This window comes from Podarcis muralis, chromosome 2 (genome assembly GCF_964188315.1).
Source record: "Podarcis muralis chromosome 2, rPodMur119.hap1.1, whole genome shotgun sequence".
NCBI lineage: Eukaryota > Metazoa > Chordata > Lepidosauria > Squamata > Lacertidae > Podarcis > Podarcis muralis.
Window position 1 is genome coordinate 49,616,523 of NC_135656.1, and position 18,655 is coordinate 49,635,177.

Consider the following 18,655-nt stretch of genomic DNA (forward strand, 5'->3'; position numbering starts at 1 on the left):
CTTTGTGCCTAATAACCCCAAGTTTTTTGGTGGGTGCAAGCATAGCTCACTGCATCACAACCGGCTTGCAGAAGGTCTCAGGTTCAAATGCTGGCATCTCCTCTGAAATAATGGAAAACTACTGCCACTCTGAGTGAACAAAACTAGTCCAGATTTTATTTGGTACTGCATTCCTAGCAAGGAGCTCAAAGTGATCTACATGGTTCTCCTCCTCCCCACTGTATCTTCACAACATTCTGGTGAGGTAGGATTAGGCTGAAAGACAATGACTCACCCAAGTTTTTCCTCTGAGTGGGGGTTTGAAGCCAGGTCTCCCATGTCCTAGTTCAAGACCCTAACCACTACACCAATGGTATAACTGAATACAATACAGCCATTTATTTATTTTTCTTTCTAAAGTGGCTATCCCAACCTTTATTGGCAAGCAATCCCTGGGCAGGTCAACCTTAAAACCAGTATGACAATATACAATTCACTTAATCTGTCCCTTCCCAAGACAAACAAGGTAGCCTCAGATGCTACATATTTCATCCTCTATCCCCAAAGGCCTAGAAGGTGAAGGTTTTCAGCTGTGCCAGAAATGAGTCAATATTAGTGCTTGCCTCTTGCCAAGAGAAAGCATTTTCTATAGCTGGGTGCCACATCTATTCATGTAAAACACAAAGACAAACACACACCCCAGACAAGAACTGCTGGCTGGTGAGGGAATCGATCCAGGCTTAGGGGTTTAACTTGCCTTTAAAGAGGTTGCATTTCCCCCAAAAGCGCAGGCTCACAGTTTTGGACTACTTCTGGAGGCTCAGGTCACAGAGGTGGTCAAGAGTGCCCTTTATCAGCTTAGGTGGTTAACCACTTGTATCCTTTATTTTAATTATTATTTTTTACAAGAGCTGATCTGATCACTGTCATCCATGCTTTTAGAACATCAAGGTTAGATTGCTGCTTTAAGGAGTATTCAGGAGCTTCAGATTGTACAAAACGCCATGTTGAGAGTTTTAAGTGGAACCAGTGGCGTAGCGTGGGGGGTGCAGGGGGTGCCAGCCGCACCGGGCGCAACATCTGGGGTTAGGGCAAATCCACAGGTTAGGGGGCGCAAATCCACGGGTTAGGGGGCGCAAATCCACGGATTAAGGGGCACAAATTACTTGCCTTGCCCCGGGTGCTGACAACCCACGCTACGCCACTGAGTGGAACTGCAAGGAACATATAGCACCTGTATTTTGCAAATTTCACCTTCCAGTTTGCTTCAAGAACCAGTTCAGAGTGGTGGTGATCTTGACCTAACTGACCAGGGACCATGACGCTATCTGAAGGAATGCCTCCAATTTTTATTTTTATTTTTTTAGCTCAAAGGAGAAATTGGGGATAGGTGGTTTCATAAACTCGCTAACCTTCTTCACATCTTTCACTTCCCCATCCTCTTCATTTACCTGACACAGGAGAGATTACACTCCCTACTGCTGCTAGGTACATTTTTCTTTCACCCACAAGATGCCAGAGTGATGACAGGAAGTATTGCCCTCACTCTGATTTAGCTTAATGATTGACACCACAAAGCCAATTAAATTTGAAGAAAGGAATAAGAAATACTTCCTGCCTCCATGCTGGCATCTTGCACTTAAAGAAAAGGAAAATAATTGACCCAGGAACATCGCCACCACTGATGAGCTTCAGTCCACCACCTCAGTTTCACATCCTGCAAAGAATGTCATCAGGTTTGGGAGGGACATTTCTGCACAACCATATATATTGTGAATTCAGCACAGTGGATTAAATTTCCCTGAAATAAAAGTGCTTCCTTGCAGGAAGACAACTGACTCCAATCCAATCAAACAAATGAGTAATTATTGTAATGGGTCATGTGGGAAAGCCTTGGGCCCTCTTCTCTCTGCATGACATAATAGATTTATATGGAGAATGTGATTTCACTTATTGCAATATGCAGGATGTTGTAATGAACCAATGGGGAGTTTTCTTGGCCAACCCCAAGTTATGTGTTCAAATGTTTCCACTTTCCTGCCACAGGAAATGGAAACTGTCATCTCCACTGCAGGAACATTTTTGCACTACTGGAAGTACATGCAATCTCCTTGAATGATGTTTAATTCCATTGATCTTTATTAAACTTCCTTCAATGACACGCCTTTTTTGCTTATGATGTGTTGACAACAATGCCCAGGTCTGTCTAAGACCATTTTATGTAATAGAATAGATTAGGAATAGCTATTTTTTCTCACGTTCTGGATAAAGAAAAGAGGGGAAGGATTCACTTCAATCTCCCAGTGAGAACCCCTGGTATATTTGCGAATGTGCAAGATAGAACTAGAATAAAACCTACAGAGGGCAGCTTTGAGGCATTATTGGTGGGGAGCAAGAGGAAAATCTGGATTCTATCCTCAACAAATATAATTCCTTATTTTCAGGAGGACATGTGATCTGAGTTGCTAGAACAAAGGCCCATCTAGGGGCAAGAAACTAAATCTGAAATCTTATGCCTACAAACCCAAGTATAAGCCTCACTGAGCTTAGTGGGACTTACTTCTGAGTAGACATGTACAGGATTGCATTATAAAGCTACTACAGTGGGAATGGAGAACCTGTGGTCCTCCGGATGTTGCTTCATCATTCCTGACCTATGACCATGCTGTCTGGGGCTAATGCGAGTTGGAGTTCAATAACATCTAGAGAGCTACAAAGGCTCTTCATTGCTTGTTAGAGACATCTGAATCCCATAGCTAAGTCAGAAGCTCAACTGAAATGAGCTCAGCTAAGAACCAATATATTTATTTACATGTTTGCACTTGAGGAGCCCTTAAGGCTATTTACAGATTCATTTAACCTAAAACGTCACTTAATAAAATAAAGCCACAGGCAACAGCAAAGCTAAAGTAGAACAGTAAAACACAGTATTGCTAAAAAAAAAAAAAAAAAAAAAAAAAATCAAACATCAAATCCAGTGAAACAAAAACAGAACAGTAGGATGTGCCATTAAAAAGTGCAAGTGAACAGGGCAGGATTGAGTTCACGAAAGTGGCACCAAGTGAACATTTCTTAGGTCAGAACTCTACTACTGCAGACAATCCAGATGTGCCTTCAGCTGCTCCACTACCTGTATGTTCAATTACTTTATTTTATTTTATTTCTTAAATTTGTATACCACCCTTCATCCAAGCAGCTCAGGGTGATTCTCAGAATAAAAATTCAAAATAAAAAAAACAAAATACATATTAAAAACAAGAGCAAAAACGAACCAATAATCCCCCCATAACACATTTAAAAGGCTATTAGATTATAATCAGCCACAGACCTAGTTGAAGAGGAACGTTTTTGCCTGGTGGCTAAAGGTGTATAATGATGGCACCAGCATTTCACAAATGGGAAACTAACACAGAAAAGGTGTTCTCACGTTGCCACCCTCCAGACCTCTTGTGGACCATCTGTAGGTTTCACACACAACTAGAGCATCCAAATGTGGCTACTGCTTCAGAGAAAACAGTTGCAGAGTGAATGAATGCAGTGAATTATGTTACAGCAGACAGAGATGAAGCAGTGCGACTACCACTGCTGGAAGGCACACACAACCTGAGCTTAGCCAAGAGGGTCTATTATTTGCAAGCAAGGGTGATTGCAGCTCATAGGAGCAGCTGTAATCAGTTCCAAAAAACCAATCCGGCCTGAGTTCAGTACACACCTATCAGCCACCATCAAGATCCATTTCACACAATCCTTTGACAAAGCTGGCAAAAATCAGCCCCTGCATGTTGACAAGGGTTCAAAAGATTGACCTTTAGCCTTTTGACGAAATGACTTACTTCGCCTGCTGCTATACACAGATCTCATTCTGACTAAAGCACAGGCCTGCCCTACCTCCATTAGCAGTGGCAGCCCCCCAGATATTGCTCAAGAGCCCCCCACCATCACCCTCTGTTAGACGGCAGAGGGGTATTATCAATCAATTATCTAATCATTCACTCACGTTTTACGTACTTCTCAATGCAATTTACAAACATACCATGAAACAGTTTTAAAAACACGACATGTTAGATTGAAGTTGAAGTAAGATTCAACTGCTAGTCCAGTAAGCTTTACTAGACGGAATGTGAGGAGGCCCCATCTTGTCCTTTACCTCAGTAAGGTGTCATGAGCAGCCCTGCCTCTAGGAATACTATGTAGGAGAGGAGAGAAAGTATCATTGTCTGTTTAGACCATACGTGCTTATTCCTTGGCAGGACCTGCATCCCTAGTTATCATGAGGTACTAAAAGCTAACCACAGTAAATGTTTCCAAAATTTGGAAACATACTTTATGCCCCTGAAATGCCCCAAAATGTTTCCATAATTTATTTTGAACCTGCCGTGTCTGTCAGCTCCTCACTTCATGTTTCTGGAATCTCTTGGTACCCCTTGGTACCCCTTTCTCCCTGTGCCAAAAATGGTACCCTAAACTGCTGGCAATAACAATCAAATCTCTCTTACCTGTTGTAACCTTGTCACCGCAGGCCAAGTCTTTCAAGCTTCCTCTGAAGTGTAAAATTCCAGCTCAGCCACATCTCTGCTGTATTTTTGCATGCAGTGGCATTCTTTGAGGTATGAAGAAACTAGCAACTTATAGGAAGGACTCATCTGTGAAATGGGCCTCACCACTGCCAGCATGGCACTCCTGTTTTTAAACATTTTCAGGCATGATATTTAGGATGACTGATAATGTATTAGATTTAACTGCCCAGCTGGAAGCAACCTGCCTTCTTCACATTCAGAGTTACTTCCAGTCCTTACTGCACCACCACATATTGTCAGGAACAAAGCTGGATCCTACACTCTTCAGGAATGAGTCCCATAACCGATTATGAATGTGGAGGAGACAGGCCAAAGGTCAAATTCCCTAAACCTAGCCAGTCCAAATTGTCTATTCAGGGGCATAAAGTTCAGTGAAGCAGACCCAAGGAAACAAGCAGGAGAAGATGTGAGTTAGGTGCAGTAGCAGCCTAGCATTAACCTTGAGTGGGACTGCGAAGAGGCCTCAAGCCACATAGAGTGCAGCTGCTCTGGTTGCCATGCCAACCCTCCTAGCACAGGTGTAGTGAGGCAAGCCAGAGAGCAAGCCTTACCTCACAGTTTTCTTCTGACAAAAGTTGCACAATCTTGGAAGAAGCCACCCTATGCTATGTTTAGAAAAAGGGCTGTGGCTTGAAATAGGCATAATGCTTCTCTTGTAGCTGCAAGTCTTAACACCACTTTAGAGAATAGTATGTGTTAGATCAACACATACAGGCTGCTCTTTAACCATATTTGAATCTCCTTGAAATTACCAGAACTCAGTTCTAAATATGGTCAGAGTTTAGATGGCTTGCCACATTCAAATCAATGGCATGAATCCATATAATGTGTTTAGTACTGGGGTGAACATTTTTCATTCATTTGATATATTAGTATGAATTTTGCATACCTCATGGCAGAGCTAAAGGGTATATTCCCAGGCTGCAATCATCATGATTACTTACTTCATTGTTTATTTCACTGGATTTACAGCATTTCAAAACTTTCAACTTAATTACAAATTAAAAGATCACTTTCTGTTACTGAATTTCATTTCATTTTTCACACCCTTAATCATCTGGCATTTAAAAGTTGCTGCCTCTGAAGCCTAATTCAAATTTTTGGATGACTACTAAAGCAATAGGATTCTGTGTAACTAAATTAACTGCTGCCATGGAAAACAGTTTGATAAGCAGAAATCATCAAGTGAGGCTTTTCATAGCACAGACATCCATGAACATCTGTAAATCACACTGTTGCACAGTCTGGTAAAAAAAGAAAATTTGGTAACCCTGTGCTGACATTTTAGTGGCAGAAAATGGAATCTGAAAGTGTTTAGTTTGCTAGTTCAGGGAACTGTAAAAGACAGACTTCTTATTTAGTTTCTCAAAACTCTCATATATTTCCATGTCATACTAAATCCAAATTCTTATAGTGTATTGGCCTGATGAGGTCAGAATGGAGTTTTTCAGCTTCACGGTTTCCTTCACATTAGAAAAACGAGATCCTTACAACAGCAATGACAACACATGATATGTCCTCAAAGATGAGTATAGCTAGTAAAAAGCTCTTGACATACCAACACATAACATCAAACTCAGGCATGTATCCACCCTCTGGTTTAGAAAGGAAGATGCTCATCTACGTAATTAACTGCTCCATGCACATTTTTTCAATGCAATGAGGAAAGGAGGGCAACTTCCCAAATAATATGGATTTCTAAGGTAAAGAAGATAAAGCGGCAAACTTCCAAAACTCTAGAAACTCTTACATAAAAAAAGGATTCCAGAAATTAAGTTCCACTAAATATTGTTGGAAGCTGCTGCCACACAACTCTGTTAGTGGGATTGCCACCTAAGGCAGCTGCTAAGGCCGCTGCTTCAATCTGCCTCATGGGCAGGCCAGCCCTGATGGCTAGGTATGCCAGACCCCCTGGGACAACCTAAAGTCTCCAGGTTTGTCTGTCCCCTACAAGGCACAAAGAGGGTTTGACTCTCCAGGTAGACAAGAGCACCTTCCCTACAAAAGGTCCCTAAGCAGTTGAGAAGGAATGATCCCCTCACTTCCGCTAGACTTGAGGACACCCACTTTAGCTAAGGCTTCTATTTTAATTTCCAACCAGTGATATATTCATTCATTTTTTTAGACTTTGTGCTTTGTATTTGACTGTGATTAATGTTTAATGTGCTGTGCTTAATGACATCACTGAGACCTGCCCCCATGACAACACCAGAGGCTGTCCCTAGGTCTCAGGTTTGGGCCCTGAAGTCTTGTGGTCTGGGATGCTCCTTACCTGGCAACCCTACATATGGCTGGTCCACATGTGCAAGCAGCAGGAGCCCCCTTAGAGATGGTTAAATAAATGTGCATTATAACATCTATAACAGCTGAAGAATTGCATTTTTCTACCCACTTTTAGAATGAATGCATATAGGTTGAAGGTTTGGGCCTACTACCACCACCCTTGCCACACGTGTCCAGTTGAACATCCCAGACCCTCCAAGTGTCCCTATTTTCCAGGGATGTCCCTGATTTAGAGAAGCCATCCCAGTTTCTGATTTGATCCCGGAATGTCCAACTATTCCATAAGATGCCCCTATTTTCATTGGAGAAATGTTGGAGGGTATGACATCCCTGCTTGGAGCATGTGAGAAGGAGCAGTTGCAAGGGAGCGGAAATTGCCTTTGCATGGCAAAAGTGTTCGGGGCATAAAATCTTTGGAAGGTAACAGAAATGTTCTGCCTTACTTTACTAATTAAGTATCCCTTGCAACTGAATGCTAAATGTTAAAGTAAAGTAAAATGAAGTTAAATTAAAGCGTATTATATATTTGTATTGATGTGTTTTCCAGGGCGCTCAATGCAGTCACTACAGGTTATAGCATGCCTGTGAGGAAGGTTAGGGTGAAAGAGTGAATTTCATGTTTGAACAGAGATTTGACCCTGAGTTTCTTTAGCCACTGTACCATCCACATACCATCTTGGTTGTTTTCTCCTGTGAACCCCACCTCCCACAGCCCAATAAGAAAGAGCTGGTGGGAGCTTGTGATGGTAGAATGATGACAATCCCATAAATTATCAGATTTATATTTCCTTACTTGAGACCCCCAACCCTCTAGAATAAATTTGGGTGTGTGTGCAGGTGACTGAATGCCGGAGGAGAAGAAAGGGAATTCCCATTTCATGGGCAGAAGTCCATTGTACAGCTGGGCTGATTTCTTTAATAAAGAAGCTGACATAGCTTTTATTTTATTTTATTAAATAGGTACTTGTTGATTTAATTCATTGGCCCTGCAGAGTGTGGCAGGAATATGTATTTTATGCAAGAATATATGTTTCAGGTTTGTACATCCAGTTTTAAAGTGACTGTCATGATATGGATGAATTAATCTGAGGTAATATTCTCAAAGCTGGTTGACAAGCAACTATTGTCACATATAGATGAGGAGTCCTAATTGGGTTTTGGCTTCTCTCTGTCCATAACTGCCTTAAAATGATCGTAGGAAAAGTAATATTGTGGAACTTCCAGTCAAGGCCAAGTTTCACTGCCTGAGACATCTGGTTATCTAGAGCGGTTCCTTCCATCAAAAACATCTCCATTGTTAAATTTGCATAATTAGTGGGGGGAAATGCAAGTAGCAAAAAAGGAAGCTCTCCTTATACAGAACAAAACAGGAACACCATAGAACAAGGCACAAAGTTTCATACACATTGTAATACTTCCTCTGGAGGCATTTACAAGTTTCAATACTCTGACCACAGAATCGCAAAGCACAAACTTGCCTGCTCAGTGTTGCACAAAACCAAGTTGTGCTAGGGGTTCTATGCCTATCATCTATAACACTGGGTTGTATCTAACTCAGACACCCCCAAACTGAGCCCTCCAGGTGTTTTGGGACTACAATTCCCATCATCCCTGACCACTGGTCCTGTTACCTAGGGATGATGGGAGTTGTAGTCCCAAAACATCTGGATGGCTGAGTTTGGGGATGCCTGAACTAAGTTATGCTCAGGGGACACCTATTGAAATTAATGGTTCTAAGTTAGTCATGTCCATTCATTTTACTGGGTCTATCTTAAATTGCATACCCTCCAACATTTCTCCAATCAAAATATGGACATCCCATTCCATAATGATAATTTTAGTATTTATACCCTACACATCTTACTGGGTTGCCCCAGCCACTTTGGGCAGCTTTCAACATATAAAAAATAATAATTAAACATTAAACATTAAATAAAATCTTCCCTTTACAGGATTGCCTTCAGATGGCTCCAGGGTCAGATAACTCCAGACCCCCCAACATTTCTCCAATGAAAACAGGGACATCCTACCATACCTCGAACATTCCTCTGATGAAAATGGGGATGTCTTAAGGGAAAGCGGGACATTCTGGGATAGAATCAGAATCAGGGATGCCCCTGGAAAATAGGGATATATCTAAATTTGTCTGGCAGAGGGGAAAGCTGCCACAAATTAAAAATAAAATTTTGACTGATACAAAAGAAAGAGGTGGTTTTGCCCTGCCAGACCTACAATTGTACTATGAAGTGGCTTGTTTGTGTTGGTTAAGGGAACGAATTGTATTGGAGAATGCACACATTTTAGATCTGGAAGGCCACAATATGAAGTTTGTCTGGCATGCATGTCTTTGGTATGGGAAAGCTAAAATATATAAAAATTTCGTGAACCATGTCATTAGGAGAAAATTGTACAGAGTCTGGGAGAAACATTAAAAATTGTTGAAAAGAAAAACATCCCTATGGTTATCGCCAATCAAAGCAATTACAATTAAGAAAATTATTATTATTATTATTATTATTATTATTATTATTATTATTATTATTTATATACTGCCCTATACTTGGGGGTCTCAGGGCAGATAGAGGTTCGGTGTCCTATAGGGATTTGCTGAACTTTACAAGGCGCTAATCAGATTGAAACCAATGGCAGAAGTAAGGAATCAAGTTACTGATTGGTTACAGTACCATCAACTATATGATATGTTCAAACTAGAAAAGAAAAATGTTGTGTTTTTTTTGGACCAAGGCTCGCAGTTTGAAAAAGAGCTCTTGCTGAATAAGGAAAAATGATTGTCTAAAATGTACAAATTATTATTGGAATGGGAAACAAAAAATGAGATGGTTAAAGCATCAATGACCCACTGGGCAATGGATGTGGGATACAATATAGAATAAACTTTGGAAGAACGATTTGAAATTCACTGCATGCTACACACTGAAGCAGAACTGTATGAAAATGATTCATAGATGGTATTGAACTCTGAGTAGATTGGCTAAGATGTATAATATGGAATTGGACTTGTGTTGGAAGTGTAAAGAAGTAGAAGGAACCTTTTTTCACATGTGGTGGACATGCAAAGCAGTTAAATAATATTGGGAAATGATATATAATGAGATGAAAAAAAATGTTTGAAATAACTTTCCCCCCCAAACCAGAGGCATTTCTGCTAGGAATTGTTCAGACAGACATTCCCAGGAGTCAGAAAAAAAATATTTATGTATGCAACAGCAGCAGCTCAGATTTTGTTAGCCCAAAAATGGAAAGTGAGAGAGGTCCCTAGTAAGGAGGATTAGCAATGAGGAGTGGAAATTTTTCATTGAATATATTGAAAGTAATTGTGCACAGTTAAAAACGCTGGCAGTATTAAAGTAATTTAACAGTATAACATATTTTGAAGTGATGTAAGAAATTGAATTAGATGGATATATTAAAATACGCAGTAAGTCAAACGAACCTTGGAAGGGGAGGGAGGGAAGTCAATGAATGTTTCATATAATAAAAGATGTTTAATCTGAAGTAAAATTTAATAAAAATTATATATATATAAAGAAAAACAGGGATACTTGGGGGGTCTGGAATCGCTGAATACCAACTCACTGATCTTAACTTGATAAGTGATGGCTATCATCTTTTTGAAATTTCTTTGAAATATGCAGACAGTGTTTATCTGAGGAATCTTTGACGAAGCCCTTCAGATTATAACATATGTAACTTTTTGTTTTCATTATTTATTGTTTGCGCTAATTGAAAATAATAATAATAATACAATAATTTATTATTTATACCCTGCCCATCTGGCTGAGTTTCCCCAGCCACTCTGGATGGCTCCCAATCAAATGTTAAAAACAGTACAGCATTAAATATTAAAAACTTCCCTGAACAGGGCTGCCTTCAGATGTCTTTTAAAGATAGGCTAGCTGCTTATTTCCTTCACATCTGAAGGGAGGGTGTTCCACAGGGTGGGAGCCACTACCGAGAAGGCCCTCTGTCTGGTTCCCTGTAACCTCACTTCTCGCAATGAGGGAACGACCAGAAGGCCCTCGGCGCTGGATCTCAGTGTCCGGGCTGAACAATGGGGGTGGAGAAGCTCCTTCAGGTATACAGGACCGAGGCCGTTTAGGGCTTTAAAGGTCAGCACCAACACTTTTAATTGTGCTCAGAAACGTACTGACTAGTTTTGCTGACTAGTAATAGCTCTTTTAAGTCAGAATGAAGGATGAGAGAAGAAACTAAAATGATAAGTAAGGCAAAAGAACATACGAAAATATGACTCTATTATGAAGGGTGGCTCCAGATGGGGACCTTATGTGGCAAACAGGTCATAAAGATCTGATTTCCTCCCCTGTGAGTTTTTGGCACCGTATCTCTCACACCTTCCTGTTTTTTCAGTCATGGATATTTGTTGCTACTCTTCTTAATGTCACCCACATCAGTAGGTGTGTTTTGTTCGTCTGGGCAACTTTCCCAATATTAATTAACATGCATGGGAGTCCACTAACTAGTCCCACTAGCATAAGCCCATGCAAAGACTTCTGCCAGCGCAATGGGGCTTTCTCCCTTAAATTGGCTCTTGGGGGTTGGGAGAACTCTCCAGAACAGCGCACAGGTAGAAAAGAGGGGGGAATCATAACATCTGACAAGCTGAAAAACTTGCACTGACAGAACACTTACTATAGAACTACATTGAATTCCTTCCCATGTTTCACAACAGGCAAAATTGAACTAAGTCCCCTCCCCCCCCCAAAAAAAACAACTAGAGCAGGGATTGGGAACTGACTGCCCTCCAGATGTTCTTGAACTATCACTTCTGCCAACTGGTAATGCTGATGGGGGCAAGAGTTGAAATCCAAGAACATCTGAAGGGCCAGAGGTTTCCCAACACCATGGGTAGGCAAACTAAGGCCCAGGGGCTGGATCTAGCCCAATCGCCTTCTAAATCCGGCCTGTGGATGGTCCAGGAATCAGCGTGTTTTTATATGAGTAGAATGTGTCCTTTTATTTAAAATGCATCTCTGGGTTATTTATGGGGCATAGGAATTTGTTCTCACCCCCCCCTTCAAAATATAGTCCAGCCCCCCACAAGGTCTGAGGAACAGTGGAAAAAGTTTGCTGACCCTTGCCCAACACTGTTCTCAAGGTACTAAACCTTGATGGTCCTTGGCATTTCAGAAGATGCAAATAAAACCAGTGGTACACTGGTGCTCTCTGGGCCAAAGCAGCACACCTAAAACTGGAACCATGCCAGGGGTGGGGAACATACAGCCCTTCAAATGTGGTTGAACTCCCATCATCCTCAATACTCAAATGCTGGGAGCTGTAGTCCAGCAACATCTGGAGGGCCACATGTTCCCCAGCCCTGATATCGGGAAAGTGACAAACCTCAGAAGAATACCAGGTCCTTTAAAAAGTTTTTAAAAACCAGGTTGTAAACTTCATGGGAAAAGCCGAGCGAGAAATGAACCAGCCACCTAACACTTCTAAGCTGAGCATCCAATGGGAAACAAGGGACCACAGCCCACACTCCTGTTACTGGGTAGTCTCAGTATAAGTCAAGGCCCAAAAGGGTAATGAGACTTAATGTCTCTGTCATCCATTTGTGCTCTCTCGACTTCAGGGCAGGCTGAGTCATAAGGAAGAATGGGGAACTTGCAGTCGGGACTCTCAGCCTATGGTCTTTACATGCTCCGCAAATAACAACACATCAAATCTGTGTTATGTCTCAGATGAGAGGTAAAGTTCACTTTCAAGGAGGGACAGCAGTAAATGTCTGCATGAAATGAAAAGGAGAAGTGAACTGCACCACAAACACACAGACTTGCAGTGTTGCTCTGACTGTTGTTCTTGCCTTTGGTCTGACTCAGTACAAGGCAGTTTCCTTTGTTTCTTTGCTCAGAGCTAAGTCCTACTGAATCAAACAGGGCTTATTCTCTGGTCAGTGGGGTTAGGATTGTAGCCTAACAATGTGAAACAACAATTTTGCCCTTAACTGTGTCTCCCATTGACCGTATCAAGGATCTTAAAGCTATTCTTGAAACAACAGCACCCTAGCCTCAGCATGCCAGAGGTGGACATCAAATAATAACAACAACAATAATACTGATGGATTGATTGATTGATTGATTGATTGATTGATTTATACCCCACCCATCTGACTGGGTTCCCCAGCCACTCTGGGCAGCTTCCAACAAAAGATTAAAAATACAATAACACATCAAACATTAAAAAACTTCTCTAAACAGGGTTGCCTTCAGGTGTCTTCTAAAAGTCAGATAGTTGTTGCTTTCCTTGATGTCTGATGGGGGGGGGGGCGTTCCACAGGGCAGGCACCACTACCAAGAAGGCCCTCTGCCTGGTTTCCTGTAACCTCACTTCTTGCAGTGAGGGAACAGCCAGAAGGCCCTCGGAGCTGGACCTCAGTGTTCGGGCTGAACGATCGGAGTGGAGATGCTCCTTCAAGTATACTGCGCAGAGGCCATTTAGGGCTTTAAAGGTCAGCACCAACACTTTGAATTGTGCTCGGAAATGTACTGGGAGCCAATGTAGGTCTTTCAGGACTGGTGTTATATGGTCTCGGTGACCACACCCAGTCACCACTCTAGCTGCTGCATTCTGGATTAGTTGTAGTTTCCGGGTCACCTTTTGAAAGCTCCCATATGTAAAGCAAGCAAACAAAACAACAAAACAAAACAAAACAAAACAAAACAAAACACCTCCCTGCAAGTAGAAACCTGGCCTTCAGGGACCATACTGGATTAGAACTCCCCACCTCATTCCTCTTTAAGCAACCTCAGTGCACAAGCTCCTGCTCAAGTGTAAGGGCACAATAAGGGCAGCTATGTAACTGAGCTATGCACACATAGTAGAGACAACCATGTGAAACACAATGCCAGGGACTGGGCTTAAAAGTACGGACCTCCTCCCACATAAATACAGCTATGGCCTGCATGCAGGGATGTCAGGTGGCAAGTATGGTGGCAAGGAGCCTGTCCTGCTCAGATTTATCACTGCATTTGCACCCAAACTCCCACTTGGCCAGCCCACAACAGTGGTGGCAAATGGTGGCAGCAACAGCAGCATGGTGGTGGTGGTAGTTAAGAGGACTGATATGTCATGGGCTGGTTCCTTGCACACACCTATAACGATACTACATCCATAGTCACCAACTATATTGGTTCTGAATCCCCTGTATGATTTCAATAAGGTTTGAAATTCCGGTTGCATCTTTTATAGCAAAATACTGTACTTGTCCATTGAGAAATGAGTCTGGATGAATTGTGATTGTTTTCACATAAGCTAGTATATGTAGCTGTCAATGGGATTTGTTGTGGAGCAGCAGAGCTGCCCTTCCCACATTAGTATTACTGCAGCTTACATAGTCAAGGCTGGGGTACAGTGATAGCAAGGTCAAGGGTGTGTGGACACACAGCAGCAGAGCCAATCCAGCATTACTGCTAGTGTGTCTGCCTAGCCCTGACCTCGCTACCATTTCGCTTGATCCCATCCAGGTGATGTAAAGACACTGGTGTCAGGAGGGTGACTCCAGCCCAATGCACATGCTTCAAACAGGATTCTGTCTGTGGAACAAAGGTGGTTTTTTTAATAGAAAACACTCAATTAATTAAGGCTGATTTGTAAGTTCTAACTTCCTTTTTGAAATTATGCAATATCAGGGAGCAGGGCCGTCTTACCCATAGGTGCTAGGGGTGCGGGGCACCCGAGCGCCAGGCTCTCAGGGGCACCAAGCTGAGAGTCCGGGGCCCGAGAGTTGAGTCCGGGGAAGAGCCCACCCGTCAGTCAGAGCGCCATGGTGGGTTCTTCTGCTGCAGGCGGCTCTGTGCCACGAGTTCGGGGGTGACCGAGCCTGCAAGACGCTGAGGTGGCCAGCTGGCTCCGCCCTTCTGTGCACCTGGGACTGGGCAACCTGGGAGGAGGACCGCCGGGCGGATCTTTGCACCCCAGTGCCACATATGCTTAAGACAGCCCTGTCAGGGAGTGAAAGTTTTCTGAACTTGCACCAACACCACTGCTGCCGTCTATTGAGATCAAGCAGGCTCATTCACTGTACACTTTTTGGTGCCTGATAAAAACATCCTGGTTTAGACAACCCTACCCAAGTGCTTAGAAAATTGAGGAGATTTTAATCTGTTTTAGCATTTTAACTTTTGTATGGTTTAAAGTATGGTTGTGAATTTTTCATGATTTTCTTGTTTTATCTTTTTGCAAAACACTTTGAAGTGTCACACAATCAAGTGGTATATAAATTTAATGAAATAAATACATAAGTTCAGTGGTTTTTTTCTGGGGGGGGATCTAAAAGGAGAGGAAACAAAAAAATATTTTTAAAAATTGTTTCTTCTCTAGCACAGTGAATTGTCAGTTCTGTTGCTAGCCCCAATGGCGGCCTCATTTCCTGTTATGGCGTTTCCTGAGTTTCAGACAGAAGCGAGTGTTTAATGTGTGAAGTAGGAGTTGGAATCTAGCATGGTGATTGGTCAGTTTCGTTGTTACCACCTCCGATGTCAGCTTCATTTCTTTTCCCAGTGATTTTCTTGAGTCAAAATGAGAGTACCTCTAAACATTTTTTTAAGAAAAAAAAAAGCACTGCATAAGTTGATGGTGCTCTTGGTGCTTTTTAAGTTTTTATTTGCAAATACAGTAGTACCTCAGGTTACATACACTTCAGGTTACAAACTCCGCTAACCCAGAAATAGTACCTCGGGTTAATAACTTTGCTTCAGGATGAGAACAGAAATTGCACGGTGGCTGCGCGGCAGCATTGGGAGGCCCCATTAGCTAAAGCAGTGCTTCAGGTTAAGAACAGTTTCAAGTTAAGAATGGACCTCTGAAACGAATTAAGTACGTAACCAGAAGTATCAATGTAAGCTAAATTGCATAAGGGCCTGTAGTTTGAGGGCAAGAAAATGTGTCCCATTTGTGTGACTTCATAAGTCTGAACTTTGGCACCAATGAAATGAACAAATGTTATTTATTTGTTTTAATCTTTAACCCAAACATGCATTCAGATACAGATGTATCAAAGATTTCAACATTATTAGGAGAGGTAATACATTTTTGGAGAAATGAAAAATCAGAAGAGAGAAAAACAGTAGGCAAAGGAAGATTTCATAAGCATCTCTACCCTTTTTTGAAATGAATCAGCATTTCAAGAAAACTAATTTAACAATCATAAAGCTACTTTTGAACTATTTAGTTAGCATGGTGAACTAAATAACAAAGAGTAGTTAAGAGAAAATGTGAGGATAACCTTCATTAGAACACTAAATAATCCAGATCGCAACTTGGATTAGAGAAAAAATTTTCCAAACAGGAACGGATCAGAGTAAGTTCTCTGTAGAGCTCAGATCTTAAAAGTTACTAGGTGGCAAAAGAGGGGCCAAGCCCACAGGCAAATATCTGAGAGGGGACTCACTGTCTTCTGCCAGAGCTGTTCCATGAAGCCATCTTTTTCACTCTCCCGAAAGCTCCAAATTGTTCATCTAGGAAGAACACTAAGCCATTACTAAGAAATCTTATGTAATGGAGAGAGGCAACTATGAATATTCTTGCAGAACGTACCATTTTCAGTTCCTATGAAAATTCTGGGACAATAAGAAACCCTGAGTATCTTTAGTAATATATCAAATTCCCGGTAAAACAAAACAGCTGGCAAGATACTCTTTATGACAATACCTTGGCCTTCTTTAGATCAGAGGTGAGAGACAAAGTAAGAGCATGAGATACCAAACCCAATGATTTAGGAAGTGCAGGAATGCTTCCGGTGGGATGTCTGCCAGTGGTAGCCAGCAGAAGGCCCTGAAATGGGGCAATATGTAGGTACAGAAGGAGTGAGCCAGTCCAGGATCTGTTGGATCCCAAAGCAATCTCACTGCCATCGTGTGACAGCAAAGTGGACTTACTAGCACAATGACCTGGAGGCACTGCTGCTCCATTAAGCCCCATTTGTGGAGGGGAAGGGAATGGAATGGAAGGTTTGGAATGCCTAAGGCAGGGGTCAGCAAACTTTTTCGGCAAGGGGCCGCTCCACTTTCCCTCAGACCTTGTGGGGGGCCAGACTGTATTTTGTAAAAAAATATGAATGAGTTCCTATGCCCCACAAATAACCCAGAGATGCATTTTAAATAAAAGCACACATTCTACTCATGTAAAAACACGCTGGTTCCCGGAGCACCTGCGGGCTGGATTTAGAATGCGATTGGGCCGGATCCAGCCCCCAGGCCTTAGTTTGCCTACCCATGGCCTAAGGTCTTTAACACGAATACTTCTGCATGTTGAATCTGTGGCTGAACAACAGCAGGTGGTTGAGACATCTCATTTTCCATGAGAACATGGAAAACCACCACAACCACTTTCCTCACTCTTGCTGTACAGATTTAGGGTCAAGAATGGGCATGATAAGCTGGAGGTTTGCTTTTGATGAGGGAGTGGAAGCCTGCCACACACCAATCCCCTCTCCAGGGCAAGAAACTAGAGGTGTCACCAGAATCTGAGCCAAGCAAATACCCCTTCTCAGCAAGGTGGAAAGCAAGCCTATTACGTGAAGCTGTGCTTGATTTACCTAATTCTGATCACACTTCCATCCGCCACCATTTGCTACCCTGTTCCCTGAGAGGAAAATAACCTGGTGAGGGGCAAGAACGTCCCCCGCCGCAAAGATGAGAGGGTCCTTTTACCATCACTCCTCCAGCTGTTTTCAAAGATGCCACCAGTGTAGTAGAATTCAGGTTGCATAGGTAGAGAACCCCAAGTTACAGTCAGATCTTTTTCTGGAGAAACTTGATTGTATGGTGGATTACTAAAAAATATTACCTGTTAGCAGCAGAATTTATTGCATACATACATACATACATACATACATACATACATACAAGCCACACTTCTTTCCTCCACCTTGGTTAAAATCAGATATTAGTTAAAATCAGACATCGGTTAAAATCAGACATCCAGTTGTTGTCATGGACACTCAACAACTTGCATCATCATAATTTATTCCTTATATGCCACCCATCTGAATAGGTTGCTCCAGCCACTCGGGGCGGCTGCCAACAATTTATAAAACCACAGTAAAACATCAAACATTAAAAACTTCACTATACAGGGCTGCCTTCAGAGGTTTTCTAAAAGTCAGACACTGTCCTGTTCCGTTTGGACCAGTTTTGCTTATTTTATAGTAGTTTTATCTTATTTTATATGATATTGTGGTAACCCATTCAGGGACCTTGTGGTAAAGAGTGGGCAAGATATCATATACAGTGGTACCTTGAGTTACAAACGCCTCAGGTTACAAATACTTCAGGTTACAAACTCCGCTAACCTGGAAGAGTTACCTCAAGTTGAGAACTTTGCCCCAGGATGAGAACGGAAATCGTGTGCCAGCGGCAGCAAGAGGCCCCATTAGCAAAATCATGCCTCTAGTTAAGAACAGTTTCAGGTTAAGAACGGACCTCCGGACTGAATTAAGTTCGTAACTTGAGGTACCACTGTAAACAGTTTCCTCAGTTTCATGTACTCCTGTGAATCTAGGAAGCTTCTGAATCACCCCCAAAAATATACTTCCTGCCTCACACTTAGGTCTTGATCCATGTTGTGAAGGTGCTTTCACCATGTATACAATAGCATCCTTGTAAAACTGCCAAACAGAGACTCTTATTCTTATTATTAGAATTTATATAGTGACCTATACCCGCAGGTCTCAGGGCGGTTCACAAGATAAAATTACAATATAAAAACATAAGTATGCTTCTTTTGTTCCTTATTACAGTAGTTGTCACAGCTAATAATGTTGGATTATTATTATT